We start from the raw sequence: 15,623 nt of genomic DNA on the forward strand, positions 1-15,623 counted from the left end.
TGTGTGCATGAGTTCCTAGGTACGAACCTGAGGGAGGGAGGGAGGGAGGAAGGAAGGAGGGAGGGAGGGAGGGAGGGAGGGAAGGAAGGTCGACCAGTCAGCCTCCTTTCTTTTTTTTAAAAGTTATTTCCTCTTCTTTTCCAGAATTATTTATTTTGTGACTATGAGTACACTGTAACTATCTTCAGACACACCAGAAGAAGGCCTCATCCCATTACCGATGGTTGGGAGCCACCATGTGCTTGCTGGGGATTGAAAACTCAGGACCTCTGGAGGAGCGGCCAGGGCTCTTAACCGCTGAGACATCTCTCCAGCCCTCTTTTCCAGTTTTAAATAAGCCTCGTTAGTTGAGCGATCTGGGGAGTTGCTTTTCTTTCCAATTTGTGTGTGGGGGGGCAGCAATGGATCCAGTATCCAATTCCCTTTCTCTCGATAACATCTTATTACAGTAAGATGGCTCGATTTCATTTGCAATTACTTTCTTATTCTAGACGAAGGTTGATGAATAAATCTTCTTGTCGCTCCATGAAGGAGGGAATAAAATAATATTTGGCTAGGTCTATATTCCTTCATTTTTATTTCTCTTTGTTTCTTGTCCTTTCTTTAAAAGAAAGAGGTCAACAAATCGGTGTGTACCACCACCACCACCACCACCACCACCACCACCACCACCACCACCACCACCACCACCACCACCACCACCGAGTTGTAGGGATCCATTATGGGCCCCTGTCTGTCTGCCTGTCTGATTCATTCGTGTTTATTTAAACGTCCTCCAATGATGGTTGTGCAGTGAAAGAAATGCGTGCCCGAGCTCGAGCTCGTGCGCAAACACACACACACACACACACACACACACACACACACACACACACCACACGGGGGGGGGGCAATGGGGGGTGAGGAGGAGGAGGAGGAGGAGGAGGATGAGGAGGAGGAAAGCTTGGGTTGGGTGGTTTGAGGATTTGAAGGTTTAGCCCTGCAATGTTCCTTACAACTTAAAAACTTTGTGACACACAAAGCGATATTCATTTTCTCCTTCTACTTTTCACTCTGTAGACCAAGATGGCAGACTATATCAGCCTTTGTGGAATGTGACCTTGTATTGCTTTGCCCTACTCTGCTCTGCTCTGCTCTGCTCTGCTCAACTTAACAGACGTGTTTTTGCTTTTGTTTATGATTTTTGCTTGCTTGCTTGCTCGCTCGCTCCCATGACTTGACTGTGGTTTCCCTTTCTATTACAGCACGGTGACCAGACTGCCTTGGGGTAATCAGAAAGGAGGCCAGAAGCAGTCTTTTCTGACGCACTGAGACTACATACCAGCCGATTTGGAGGAAAAGATATCCCTCTCTCCCTCCCTCCCTCCCTCCCTCCCTCCCTCCCTCCCTCCCTCCCTCCCTCCCTCCTTGACCCATTTTCCCTCTTTCCCGATACACTCAATAAATTTAAAGTAAATCAATGAATCAAGTCTCTAGTAATTTATTTGTTGGGATTTATTTGTTGGAAATTATCCCTCCACACCTTCGCCCCTCCCCCCACCACTCGAGGATGTCTCCCTGGGGGGGGGGGGGGGGGTTGGGTGGACTCGTGTAGGCATACCTCTCCTCCCTTGGCTTTCCGGTCCACTTCGCTCCAGCATACCTAACTCTTTGGAAATGGTAATAGAGTTCATGACACACCCTCACAGAGAGAGGAAGAGTCCGATCGTTCACTGATTCGCTCTCACCCAGCCTCGCCCTGACAGCTCAGGCATGTCTAAATCCGAATGTGGGCAATATTTACATGACTTGACTTGGTGCTTCTAACTTTTTCTCTCTCTTTTTTTTTTTCTTCTTTAGTATTTTTTTCTTTACCCTACAAACAGCACACTGCAGCTGTCTTCGGACACACAGCAGATCGATCCCATAACAGAGGGTTGTGAGCCACCATGGGAATAGAACTCAGGACCTCTGGAAGAACACAGTCAGAACTCTTAACTGCTGACTCCATTATTTCCGATTAATGTTTAATGTTTATTTTATTTTATTTTATTTTATTTTCGGAGCTGGGGACCGAACCCAGGGCCTTGTGCTTCCTAGGCAAGCGCTCTACCACTGAGCTAAATCCCCAACCCCAATGTTTAATGTTTAAATAAATAAACCTTGTAAAGAAATTAAGCATCTTAAAACCATAGGCATGTGCATCCCCTCCTCATTCGTTCATTCCCTCGCTCATTCATTCATTCATTCATTCAGACAGACAGACAGACAGACAGACAGACAGACAGACAGCAACCAAAGTCTAGCCTTTAACAAAGCAAGAAAGCATACCCTGCGGGACGCACAGATGAATTCCTGAGGCTTACCCTGCAGAGCTTACATGAGGCTTAGTAAAGGACTGACCTGACAACAGCTACCTACATACGTTGAAAAGTCTACCTGGTATTGACGGATGATGACAAACTGTATGTGTGATACAAAACTGTATGTGTGGTTCCCCTTATAACTCATCTCGAAGAGCCCAGCTGTTGGGGCTCGTTCTTTTGGGGAAATGGAGGCTTTTCATCTTTCCCAAAGCTCCTCCTAGATCCTTTCTGTCCATCTGTCCATCCGTCCGTCCGTCCGTCTGTCCGTCCGTCCGTCCATCAAATTCTACCCTAGGCCTGCCCTTAGGTTGGTGGTCGTCCATTGAGTGCTAGTGACTTCTGACTTGTCTCTGTCTTCCCCTCTGAGAACTGTATTTAGATCTGATGCAGGCACGCAGGCAGGCAGGCAGGCAGGCAGGCAGGCAGGCAGGCAGGCAGGCAGGCCCTCCCTCGTTTTGAAACAGACAGACAGACAGACAGACAGACAGACCAAAGGGTCAATGACTGACTGCACTTAAAGGGGCTGTTGACTCCTCTTTGGAGTTACCGCTGTTTAAAACTTGCTTGATAAAATAAAGTCATCGAATCCAAACTACGCAAAGGGGACACTATAACAAATTACGACTGCTTGTGTATATAGAAAACAGGGTTTTCTTTCCCTTATTCCATTATGTATGTTTGCTTTTCTTCAAGAATAAAACCGGCTAGGTGGTGCCTCGGAGACTTTTTTTTTTTCCCCCCAGGAGTCCCTTCGGGCCCTGCCAGCGGGAGCCTGGACCTCTGAGGCCAGAGAGGGTGTGCTGTATCCCCGGCTCGCTCCCTCCCTCCTGGGATCAATCTAAAAAATGGACAGTTTTGGACACAAGCTTAAGTAATGTTCAGCTCATTCATGCAAGAGAGGTGTAGGAAGGACAACACCCCCACCCCCACCCCCACCCCCACCCCTACCCCCACCCGACCAAATAATACCCTAACCAATAAAAACTAGCTCCTTACTCCTCCGCCTGAGGATTTCTGCGGTCTCATGGTTTGTTCTTGGTTGTTGTTGTTGTTGTTGTTGTTGTTGTTGTTGTTTTGTTTTGTTTTGTTTTGTTTTGTTTTGTGTTTTTCAGACTTTAAGACAAATGTAGGGGTTGGGGATTTAGCTCAGTGGTAGACCGCTTGCCTAGGAAGCACAAGGCCCCGGGTTCGGTCCTCAGCTCCGAAGAAAAAGGAAGAAAAAAACAAAAACAATAAGACAAATGCTTGTTGTGATTCTCATTTCATTTCAAGGCTGCTATTCTCTAAATCAGAAGGACTCCCTTACAATTCTTCATGGGTAAACTTGCTTTACATCCCTGACATCAACAACAAAAAGAATTCAGAAAGTGGTGATGGACCAATCTGTTTGGGTGTTTCTTGCCTGCTTGACCTTGACTCGCACAAGAGAGCATAGAGAATAAAATAAAGTAGGTGGATGGAGAGATGGCACCGTCGTTAAGAGCACTGATTGCTCTTACAGCGGTCCTGAGTTCAATACCCAGCCAACACATGGCGGCTTGCAACCATCTGTAATTGTCAATCATGCCCTCTTCTGGGGTGTCTGAAGACACCTACAGGGTACTCGAATAGACATAAAACAAACAAACAAACAAACAAATCTTTAACAATTAAAAACAAAAAGAATAAAATAAAGCGAAGGACCCGCCTTGGAGACCTGCCCGGTATTGCTCCAGAGTCTACTTTTAAAACACAGAGATAGGGGTTGGGGTTTTAGCTCAGTGGTAGAGTCCTTGCCTAGCAAGCTCAAGGACCTGGGTTCAGTCCTCAGCTCTGGGGGAAGAAAAAAAATACACACACACACACACACACACACACACACACACACACACACACACATATAGATAGATAGATAGAGAGAGAGAGAGAGAGAGAGAGAGAGAGAGAGAGAGTTTGACAGCAATAAAAAACAAAACAAAACCACTTTAAAATACAGAGATGTAAGGATACTCAGAGGGCTCAGAGGAAGCAACCAAGTGTTTGTTATATGGGTGCCAACAATATGGTTCATCTCTTCTTCTCTTCCACGTGGCATGGTGGCCAAGGTGGTGGGGAAACCACACAGTGAAAGGAATTGAACTACAGCACACAAGCAAGTCTCCCTCCCAGACATGAATAAAACTGAAATTAGGCTAAATGTACAATGAAAGGAAGCCAGGTGTTCGTGCATGTCTTTATTTCCATCATTCAAGAGGCAGAGGTGTTTAGAACTGTGTCTCTGTGAGATAGAGGAAGGCAGGCAGGCAGGCAGGCAGGCAGGCAGGCAGGCAGGCAGGCAGGCCTGATCTAGGTACTGATTTCCAGGTCTATGTGCAGACACCCCTGACTCAAATAAAGGAGTGAAAAGGAAAAAAAAATACAATTCACCTGGAAGGGTCAGCCAGCCATCAGATGCAGTGAACTAGAAAATTGGGATTCTCAACTGAGGCCTGTTCCCTCCCTCCCTCCCTCCCTCCCTCCCTCCCTCCCTTCCTTCCTTCCTTCCTGGCTTACAGACAGCCAGGTCCAAGCCCAAAAGAGTCCAGCAAGGAGCTTAGAGACTATGAGAGAGTGCACAGGTGTTCTAGGGAGGAATCAGCTCACCACCCAGCATCCCCATTTGGGTTCTTGTGCAATCGACACAGGGAGATTGACAATCTGGAATTTAGTGAGAAATCAAACAAGGGACACAGAATGCAAAATATTTATTTACACAGCAAGTGGGTCAGTTGGATTAGCAAGCTAGGACACCCACCCCCGACCCCATCCCAGCCCCCTACCACTGCCGGGTCTCCCTTCCTTGTTATCCCTTTCTCATGCCTCCCTCAATATGGGCACACAGGACCAGGAACATGTTTCTCTCAAAAACGCGTTTTCTGCTGTGAACTCAGTCTGGCAGAGAGTGAGTGGGTGAAGGATCCCTAAAGACCAGAGGGTTTATTAGAGGAAGGCTACCTCACAGTGTTCTTCACACCAGGAACAACAACAACAACAACAACAACAACAACAACAACAACAACAACAACAGCAGCAGCAACAGCAACAGCAACAATGAATCAACAAATGGTGGACAGGAGATGAGCAGGGATGCTGGGGGGATGGGAGGGAGGGTAGGGCTGGTGAATCTGCACCTCCCTGAAGGTCTGCCTGTGAAATACTGGTTGATATATGCCTAGTTGAGGACAATATTCCCCTCTCCTGTGGTTTTCAATGGGAGATGACTTCATTGCCAGAGACTATGGAATTGTTTCCATTTTCCCCTTCAAGAACTGTGTTTAGATCTGTTACAGACAGGCTCTGGGTTTTGAAACAAACAAACAAACAAACACACACACACACACACACACACACAACGAGAGAGAGAGAGAGAGAGAGAGAGAGAGAGAGAGAGATAGAGAAAAACAGAGACAGACACAAGAGAATTTGATCTCTCTCTCTCTCTCTCTCTCTCTCTCTCTCTCTCTCTCTCTCTCTCCCCCCCCCCCTCCCCTAGTTTCTCAGACTGGGTTTCTCTGTATTCGTCTGTAGGGCGGGAAGGACTGAAACTCTCAGATTCACCTTTCTCTGCCTCCCTAGTGCTGCTTTGATGGTAGTTTGGGGAGATTGGGATAGGAAGTAAAAAAGCTTGAGTGCTGATATCAAAGCCTCCCCTCCCCCACATGCATGCATGCATACACACACACACACACACACACACACACACACACACACACACCCTACCTGTCTCCTTCACACAGTTATTAAAAACTTTTTAACTGTGATCTAGAAAGTGTCTAGATCATAGCTTCAGAGTCAGCACATCCTCTCCATACAGAAGACACTGACTGACTGACTGACTGACTGACTGACTGACTGACTGACTGACTGACGGACGGACGGACGGACACACACACACACACACACACACACACACACACACAAATACATATTTATATATTTAAAATGATGCTTAAAAAAAACCCGTCTTCCTGTATAACGGAGGTTTAAAGGGAATCTGGCTGACAGCACGTTTTTGTGGTGTTTTAATTCCTTTTTTTTTTTTTAACCAAATAGGAGGGAGATCTGTTGTCCCTTTTATTAAAAGCCAAAGTATTAAGTGGCGAGCCGATGTTTCAACTTTCACCATTCTGTTCCTTTCACCAAAAGAGGGGTTCTTTGGCTTTTCCTTTCCTTTTTGAAACAAAACGAAAGGAGGAGCTCGACCAGTTGGCCTAGCTTCCCTGTTCCTTTTCCCTCTTCCATGGTATGCTCGATGAAATAAAGTAAACAAATGAAGTTTCTAGTTATGTATTTGTTTGGGAGACCCGAACTATCTCTCAAGAGAGAGTTGCGGGTGTTGGGGATTTAGCTCAGTGGTAGAGCGCTTGCCTAGCAAGCGCAAGGCCCTGGGTTCGGTCCCCAGCTACGGAAAAAGAAAAAAAAAAAAAAGAAAAAAAAAGAAAGAAAGAAAGAAAGAAAGAAAGAAAGAAAGAAAAGAAAAAAAAAGAAAAGGAAAAAAAAACGAGAGAGTTGCATCTCCCCGCCGCCCCCCCCCACACACACACACACCTCCTCCCTGTATGTGGGGGGAGGGGAGGGGTGGACAGGAGCTAGCTGAGAGGGGTGGGGTGGGGCGGGGCTGGAGAATATGCAGGTTCCTGAAGGTCAGTCGGGGAAGTACTGCTGCTGCCCTAGCACGCTTCAGTGCCTCTTTAGAGTTTAGAGTTTTCTAAAGTTTTCTGCCTGAAATCAGCGAGTGATGATTTCACTGTGAAATGATGTCTGATCATCGCTCTCGCTGTCCTGTCAGGGCTCCGGCTCCTGGCAAATGTCTGACTGAAGGAAACCTTAGTTAGACTCACACCCAGCTGTTTGGAAATGGTAATGGAGTTGATAGCACACCCTGGGGGAAAGAGGCAGACTCCTTTTTGCTCACTCTCAATTCCCAGCCTCGCCCTGCCAGCTCGGGGATTTCTAAGTAAGGGTGAATCTGGACCATATATGTACAGGGTTTGGCGTTTCTGATTCATGTTTAATGTTTAGTTAAATAAAGCTTGTCAAGGGCTGGAGAGATGGCTCCGAGGTTAAGAGCACTCACCGCTCTGCTCTTCCAGAGGTCCTGAGTTCGATTCCACAGAAACCACATGGTGGCTCACAACCCTCTGCAAAGGGATATCCCATGCACTCTACTGCCCTGTGTATGTGAAAAGGGCTTTAGTGTACTCAATGTAAGTGAAAATAAATAAGTAAACCTTTAAAAGAATGAAACAAAATGAAGCTTGCAAAGAAATTGAGCATCTTAAAATGCCAGGCACGTTTATCCGCTCCTTTTATTTTATTTCGTGTGTGGATCACATAACCACAGAGGTGGTTCCCCTTCCCTTAACCTCGACAGCCCAACTGGGACAGAAGTGCAAACTATCATCTACCTATCTGGGAGTGGAGTGGTTGGATACAGGGAGATGGAGCATTTGCAGTTAGTAAAGTTCTGATGTCGGTTTTTATTTCCTTTCATTTTTGGATAGATATCGGGAGCCTTTTTTTTTTTTTTAAGTACAAATTTTGTTTTCTGTGCAACATTCTGATCATAGTTTCCCATCGCAAAGCTCTTTCCAGATCCTTCCTCCCCATCCACCACCCCGTACTAACCCAGGCCTGCCCTTAGATGTGGTTGATGCATACCCAGGTGAGTCTCCATTGGAGAAAGGACGATATTCCCATCTCCTATGACTGTCAATGGCCGATGACCTAAATGCCAGTGACTTCGGACTTGACTCCATTTTCCCCTCTGAGAACTGGGTTTGGATCTGTTGAACGCAGGCAGGCCCTCGGTTTTGAAACAAACAAACAAACAAACAAACAAACAAACAAACAAACAAACACACCAAAAAATATTTAAAGCAGGCAACAACTGCCTGCACGCCAAGAGACTGTTGACTCCTCTTTGGAGATAGTACGATGTGAAACTTGCTTAATACAGTAGAGTCCACACAACACAAAGGGAACACTTTAACAAATTATGAAGGAGAGAGGGGGGTATGTTTATCTACCTCCTCTTGTTTCTCAGACTAGAGATTTCATCTTCCTCTGTCTCTCGAGTGCTGGTGGCTTTGCTGCTGGTTTGGGGGGTTGGGATAGGGATAGGAAGAGAAAAGGCTTGAGTGCTGATTTTAAAGCTCTCTCTCTCTCTAAAGCTCTCTCTCTCTAAAGCTCTCTCTCTCTCTCCCCCCTCCTTCTCTCTCTCTTTACACACACACACACACACACACACACACACACACACACACACACACACACACACACACTGGAGAGGAAGACAGGAAGACCTATCTAGATGCAACGTGAAGAAGGCCTATGTCAGATGAGTTAATGGCTAGGGAACTGTTAGCTGGCTAGTCTGCCATTTTGTTGCAGTTGCTAGTATTATAAGGACACTTTCTCATTGGTTGTTTCTGCTGTTGCTGCCAGAATTCATTACATATTCTGTTAGGCTCTTCTGTGTGATAACACACTCAGAAACCGAACACTGTAGGAGTCAGTCTAACTGCTTTCTTTGTTGTCTAGTTACCCGCAATAATCTTGGACCTGAACTGAACACCCAGCAGCACTTCCCGCACCCACCCATGTATAAGCTTTTATAACCTGGACCACCAACACTAGAGCGACAGGGCAGACAGAGACTATTTGGAACCGGACTTCCATTTTGAGTTTTTGTTTGTGTTCTTGTTTTTTTCTCCTGTCCTGTCCTGTCCTGTCCTGTCCTGTCCTGTCCTGTCCTCTCTGTCTGTCTGTCTGTCTGTCTGTCTGTCTGTCTGTCTGTAAATCCACACATATAGTTCTTTCCACATCTTATATCTCAAAACAAATAATGCTTGCTGTGATCCTCATTTCATTCAAGGGTACTACTCTCTAGACCAGAGGAGCCCCCTTACAATTCTCCACAGGTAGTGATGACCGGAGTGTTCAGTGCGACTAAGCAGGAATTATATGGTTGCCGCCATTATGCTTGATCTTACCGAAGGTAGGGTTGCGGGGCATGGTTGCCACGATGGCGACCAGTAGACCGTGATTGAGGAGACGGAACAATAATTAACCTACAATTCTCCCTCTCGGTCAACTGTTTCTCTGTCACTCTCTGTCTCTCTTCCCTCCTTCCCTCCCCCGTCTCTCAGACCTGAATGAGCATTGGAACTAAAGTAAATGTACATGTGAAAAGAAGCCAGGTGTGGTGCTGCATGTCTTTGATTGCATCACTTGAGAGGTGAAGGTGGGTAGAACTCTGTGAGCAGGCTGCAGACCTGATCCAGGTACTGATTTCCAGGGCTTTTGTGCAAAGACCCTGACTCAACTAAAGAAATGAGGAGGAAAATAAAGAAACAGATACAATTAACTTGGAATAAACCAAACAAACTAAGAAAAAGGAAAGGCAGTAATGGAGTGGCCTGGCTTACAGAGGAGGGGCAGACATTTATCTGCCATTGCCTCCTCGGTTGAACACACAAACACACGCATGGGGGAGGGGGAGAGACAGAGACAGAGAGAGACAGAGAGACAGAGAGAGGAAGAGAGACAGAGACAGGGAGACAGAGAGAGAGACAGACACAGAGAGAGAGAGACAGACAGACAGAGACAGAGAGACACAGAAAATTCGATCTCTCTCTCTCTCTCTCTCTCTCTCTCTCTCTCTCTCTCTCTCATCACAGGCTGAGCTCAGGGACAGTGAGTTCCACACTCACTCAGAGAAAAACTCTGTCTCCAGTCACCCTCACCCACACGCCTTCAAAATGATCCATTGTACTATTTTAGATTTATGTCTGAGGAGCCCCTCTCCCTCCGCCTCCTCCTGTTACGTTGTAGAAACGTTTAATCCCAAACAGGGCTTCTCTCCTACCCTGCCTTGATGATTCTGTTCCTGGATAAAAGATACACAAGCTTTATTATCTACAGGAAGCCTTAAATAGCACTAGAAGACCTGGGCAGGCAGATATCTACCCTCTAGGTTGTTAGTTTTGGGGGTTTTGTTTGTTTGTTTGTTTTTGTGTTTTTTGTTGTTGTTTTTAATTTTTTTAGATTTGTTTTTTATTTATCTGAGTATGCTGCAGTTATCTTCAGACACACCAGAAGAGATCAATCAGATCTCATTACAGATGGTTGTGAGCCACCATGTGGTTGCTGGCAATTGAACTCAGGACGTCTGGAAGAGCAGTCAGTGCTCTTAACCGCTGAGCCATCTCTCCAGCCCCTGTTGTTGTTTTTTGTTTTGGTCAAAAACCTGGATTCTCGGGGTTGGGGATTTAGCTCAGTGGTAGAGCGCTTGCCTAGCAAGCGCAAGGCCCTGGGAAGAGCAAGGTCCCCAGCTCCGGAAAAAAAGAAAAGAGGAAGAAAAAACAAACAAAACAAACAAAACAAAAAAAAACCCTCTGGATTCTCAGGAGCTGTGTGGTGTGTCCTCTTATGTTCTGGTGCCCTCTTCTGGCATGCAGACATATAGGAATCAGAGAGAGCCCACATTTTTGTCCAGGAACAAACAAACTGCCAAACTGCCAAACAAACAACAAAGGATTGTAGGTTTTGACTGGCTCTGTAGGTTTCAGAGAAAGGCAGGGCAGACCTCTGTGAGTTTGGGACTAGACTACTCTACCGAGCAAGTTCCAGGGAGGGATTCCACAGGAGCACAGTGGACTGGACAAAATTTTGACTTTGTAATTTTATTTTTTGCCCAATTGGGATTTATGATTTGATTGTCACAAAACTTATACCTTTCATTTTATTTTATTTTCGGCCAAAATTTCATTTTCAGTTTCACTTCCGATTTAACTTTTAATTTCTTGTCGCGCTTATGTTCGGATCGAGTTAATTCTCTGGGGAGCTGTGCCCTTGCCACTGGTGCTGGCAGAAGGGGATCCCGAGATCTAGAGGTTCTGTGTGGTGGGCTGTGTGGCAGAGGAAAAAAATGAAATTAAGAACATATATAAATCTATGGATTTGTATAAGGAGAAACGTATGGTATGGTGGGAAGATGTAAGGGAGAGAAAAATAAAAAATAGATAGATAGATAGATAGATAGATAGATAGATAGATAGATAGATAGATAGATAGATTCATGCTCCCAGCCTCCTATGTACAGAGTTCCCCGAGGCGTTTTTACTCGCCAAATAAAGACTGCGGTGTTTCCCAACACACCATGTGAATGTCCGTGGCTGTCGAAATTATTTCATTTATGTTTTTCACGTTTGTCGTCCGTGTCACTTCAAGGCCATTGTGACTTCAGTCTTGTTATTGATTCATATATGCTTTCTATTTCTTTTCATTTTTCAAAACCTTTTTGTCTAAATTGTATTTGTCATTCACCTTGATTTAAACATTTATTAAAGTCCAGTTTGCCATTTATTCGTATTTACTCGTATTTTATTATTATTTTATAAATTTATTCCATCATTTCGTTTCAGTCGTCTATATTTGCCCTTCATCTCGTTCCCGCTTTTCTTTTTTTCTTTTTTCTTTTTTCTTTTTTCAGAGCTGGGGACTGAATCCAGGGCCTTGCATTTGCTAGGCAAGCACTCTACCACAGAGCTAAATCCCCAACCCCGTCGTTCCCACTTTATGTCTGTTAACATTTAATTGTTTTATCTCCCTTGTCCTTCTGTGTCCCTCGTCTTAATTTCTGCTTTATTGTTTTCTTTTTTTTTAAATTTATTTATTTAACGCATGTGAGTACACTGTAGCTGTCTTCAGACACACCAGAAGAGGGCATCAGGTCTCATTACAGATGGTTGTGAGCCACCATGTGGTTGCTGGGATTTGAACTCAGGACCTCTGGGAGAGCGGTCAGTGCTCTTAACCGCTGAGCCATCTCTCCATCCCATCTGTTTTATTGTTTACATCGCACTTACTCTGTTTTTATGGCGATCTATTAACTTTTTTCCATGTCAGTCGTCGGTATCTGTTGATCACCTTGATTTTTTTTTTCTTTTTCTTTTTTTCGGAGCTGGGGACCGAACCCAGGGCCTTACTCTTGCTAGGCAAGCGCTCTACCACTGAGCTAAATCCCCAACCCCGATCACCTTGATTTTTGTTTTATTGTTTATTCACATTGACTCTTTATTCATTATTATTTTTAAGTAAAATAAAATAAATAAAATTTAAATATGGTAAAAATATTTGTTAAACAGATATTAAAAGGGAGGTCTACAGCAGATTTTTAAACTAACGGGCACACACACACACACACACACACACACACACACACACACACACACACACAAATTTCTCCCAGAGGTCCTGAGTTCAATTACCAGCAACCACAAGGTGGCTGACAACCATCTGTAATGGGATCTGATGCTCTCTTCTGGTGTGTCTGAAAATAGCTACAGTGTACTCTTACGCATAAATAAAATAAATAAATCTTTAAAAAAAATAAAATAAAATATGAGGTTGGCTCTCTTTGCTCCTCTCTTTGCTCTTTTGCTCTTCCTCTCTTCCCCTCTTCCCCTTTGTCCCTTCTCTCCCCATTCCCCTCCCAAATTCTCTCCACGTGCTCATGACTGGCCTTTACTCTCTTCTTCTACCTTTCTTCTCTCATTAAACCTCTCCGTGGAGGGAGGGGTGTGTGTGTGAGTGGGGGAGGGGGGAATGAGGTTGACCAGTCTTCCTGTGTAACAGAGGTTTAAAAGGAGGCTGGTCGACAAAACGTTTTTTTGTGGTTTATTCTCTCTCTCTCTCTCTCTCTCTCTCTCTCTCTCTCTCTCTCTCTCTTTCTCTCTCTCTTAATCAACTCGGAAGTCGATCTGCTGTCCCTTTTATTAAAAGCCAAAGTATTAAGTGGCGAGCCGATGTTTCAACTTTCACCATTCTGTTCCTTTCACCAAAAAGGGGGTTCTTTGGCTTTTCCTTTCCTTTTTGAAACAAAACGAAAGGAGGAGCTCGACCAGTTGGCCTAGCTTCCCTGTTCCTTTTCCCTCTTCCACGGTATGCTCGATGAAATAAAGTAAATAAATGAAGTTTCTAGTTATGTATTTGTTTGGGAGACCCGAACTCTCTCTCAGAGAGAGTTGCATCTTCCCGCTGCCGCCCCCCCCCACACACACACAAAGGCCTCCTCCCTGTATGTGGGGGAGGGGAGGGTGGACAGGAGCTAGCTGAGAGGGGGTGGGGTGGGGCGGGGCTGGAGAATATGCAGGTTCCTGAAGGTCAGTCGGGGAAGTACTGCTGCTGCCCTAGCACGCTTCAGTGCCTCTTTAGAGTTTAGAGTTTTCTAAAGTTTTCTGCCTGAAATCAGCGAGTGATGATTTCACTGTGAAATGATGTCTGATCATCGCTCTCGCTGTCCTGTCAGGGCTCCGGCTCCTGGCAAATGTCTGACTGAAGGAAACCTTAGTTAGACTCACACCCAGCTGTTTGGAAATGGTAATGGAGTTGATAGCACACCCTGGGGGAAAGAGGCAGACTCCCTTTTGCTCACTCTCAATTCCCAGCCTCGCCCTGCCAGCTCGGGGATTTCTAAGTAAGGGTGAATCTGGACCATATATGTACAGGGTTTGGCGTTTCTGATTCATGTTTAATGTTTAGTTAAATAAAGCTTGTCAAGGGCTGGAGAGATGGCTCCGAGGTTAAGAGCACTCACCGCTCTGCTCTTCCAGAGGTCCTGAGTTCGATTCCACAGAAACCACATGGTGGCTCACAACCCTCTGCAAAGGGATATCCCATGCACTCTACTGCCCTGTGTATGTGAAAAGGGCTTTAGTGTACTCAATGTAAGTGAAAATAAATAAGTAAACCTTTAAAAGAATGAAACAAAATGAAGCTTGCAAAGAAATTGAGCATCTTAAAATGCCAGGCACGTTTATCCGCTCCTTTTATTTTATTTCGTGTGTGGATCACATAACCACAGAGGTGGTTCCCCTTCCCTTAACCTCGACAGCCCAACTGGGACAGAAGTGCAAACTATCATCTACCTATCTGGGAGTGGAGTGGTTGGATACAGGGAGATGGAGCATTTGCAGTTAGTAAAGTTCTGATGTCGGTTTTTATTTCCTTTCATTTTTGGATAGATATCGGGAGCCTTTTTTTTTTTTTAAGTACAAATTTTGTTTTCTGTGCAACATTCTGATCATAGTTTCCCATCGCAAAGCTCTTTCCAGATCCTTCCTCCCCATCCACCACCCCGTACTAACCCAGGCCTGCCCTTAGATGTGGTTGATGCATACCCAGGTGAGTCTCCATTGGAGAAAGGACGATATTCCCATCTCCTATGACTGTCAATGGCCGATGACCTAAATGCCAGTGACTTCGGACTTGACTCCATTTTCCCCTCTGAGAACTGGGTTTGGATCTGTTGAACGCAGGCAGGCCCTCGGTTTTGAAACAAACAAACAAACAAACAAACAAACAAACAAACAAACACACCAAAAAATATTTAAAGCAGGCAACAACTGCCTGCACGCCAGAGACTGTTGACTCCTCTTTGGAGATAGTACGATGTGAAACTTGCTTAATACAGTAGAGTCCACACAACACAAAGGGAACACTTTAACAAATTATGAAGGAGAGAGGGGGGTATGTTTATCTACCTCCTCTTGTTTCTCAGACTAGAGATTTCATCTTCCTCTGTCTCTCGAGTGCTGGTGGCTTTGCTGCTGGTTTGGGGGGTTGGGATAGGGATAGGAAGAGAAAAGGCTTGAGTGCTGATTTTAAAGCTCTCTCTCTCTCTAAAGCTCTCTCTCTCTAAAGCTCTCTCTCTCTCTCCCCCTCCTTCTCTCTCTCTTTACACACACACACACACACACACACACACACACACACACACACACACACACACACACTGGAGAGGAAGACAGGAAGACCTATCTAGATGCAACGTGAAGAAGGCCTATGTCAGATGAGTTAATGGCTAGGGAACTGTTAGCTGGCTAGTCTGCCATTTTGTTGCAGTTGCTAGTATTATAAGGACACTTTCTCATTGGTTGTTTCTGCTGTTGCTGCCAGAATTCATTACATATTCTGTTAGGCTCTTCTGTGTGATAACACACTCAGAAACCGAACACTGTAGGAGTCAGTCTAACTGCTTTCTTTGTTGTCTAGTTACCCGCAATAATCTTGGACCTGAACTGAACACCCAGCAGCACTTCCCGCACCCACCCATGTATAAGCTTTTATAACCTGGACCACCAACACTAGAGCGACAGGGCAGACAGAGACTATTTGGAACCGGACTTCCATTTTGAGTTTTTGTTTGTGTTCTTGTTTTTTTCTCCTGTCCTGTCCTGTCCTGTCCTGTCCTGT

The 15,623-nt window shown here is 45.2% G+C and overlaps 1 long non-coding RNA gene across 2 annotated transcripts in view; it reads left to right on the top strand.

The window, feature by feature from the left end:
* Nucleotides 1–1,464, top strand: part of LOC147997588 (uncharacterized) — an 18,514-nt gene extending 17,050 nt beyond the window's left edge. For both annotated transcript variants that reach the window (XR_015647714.1, XR_015647715.1), the window contains exons 2-3: nt 145–342; nt 1,245–1,464. This is a non-coding gene — a long non-coding RNA (uncharacterized LOC147997588). The remainder of the gene's footprint in view (nt 1–144; nt 343–1,244) is intronic.
* Nucleotides 1,465–15,623: the final 14,159 nt, after the last annotated feature.

The sequence above is a fragment of the Rattus norvegicus genome, unplaced genomic scaffold (assembly GCF_021556685.1).
Source record: "Rattus norvegicus strain SHRSP/BbbUtx unplaced genomic scaffold, alternate assembly SHRSP_T2T unassigned-0000112, whole genome shotgun sequence".
Lineage (NCBI taxonomy): Eukaryota > Metazoa > Chordata > Mammalia > Rodentia > Muridae > Rattus > Rattus norvegicus.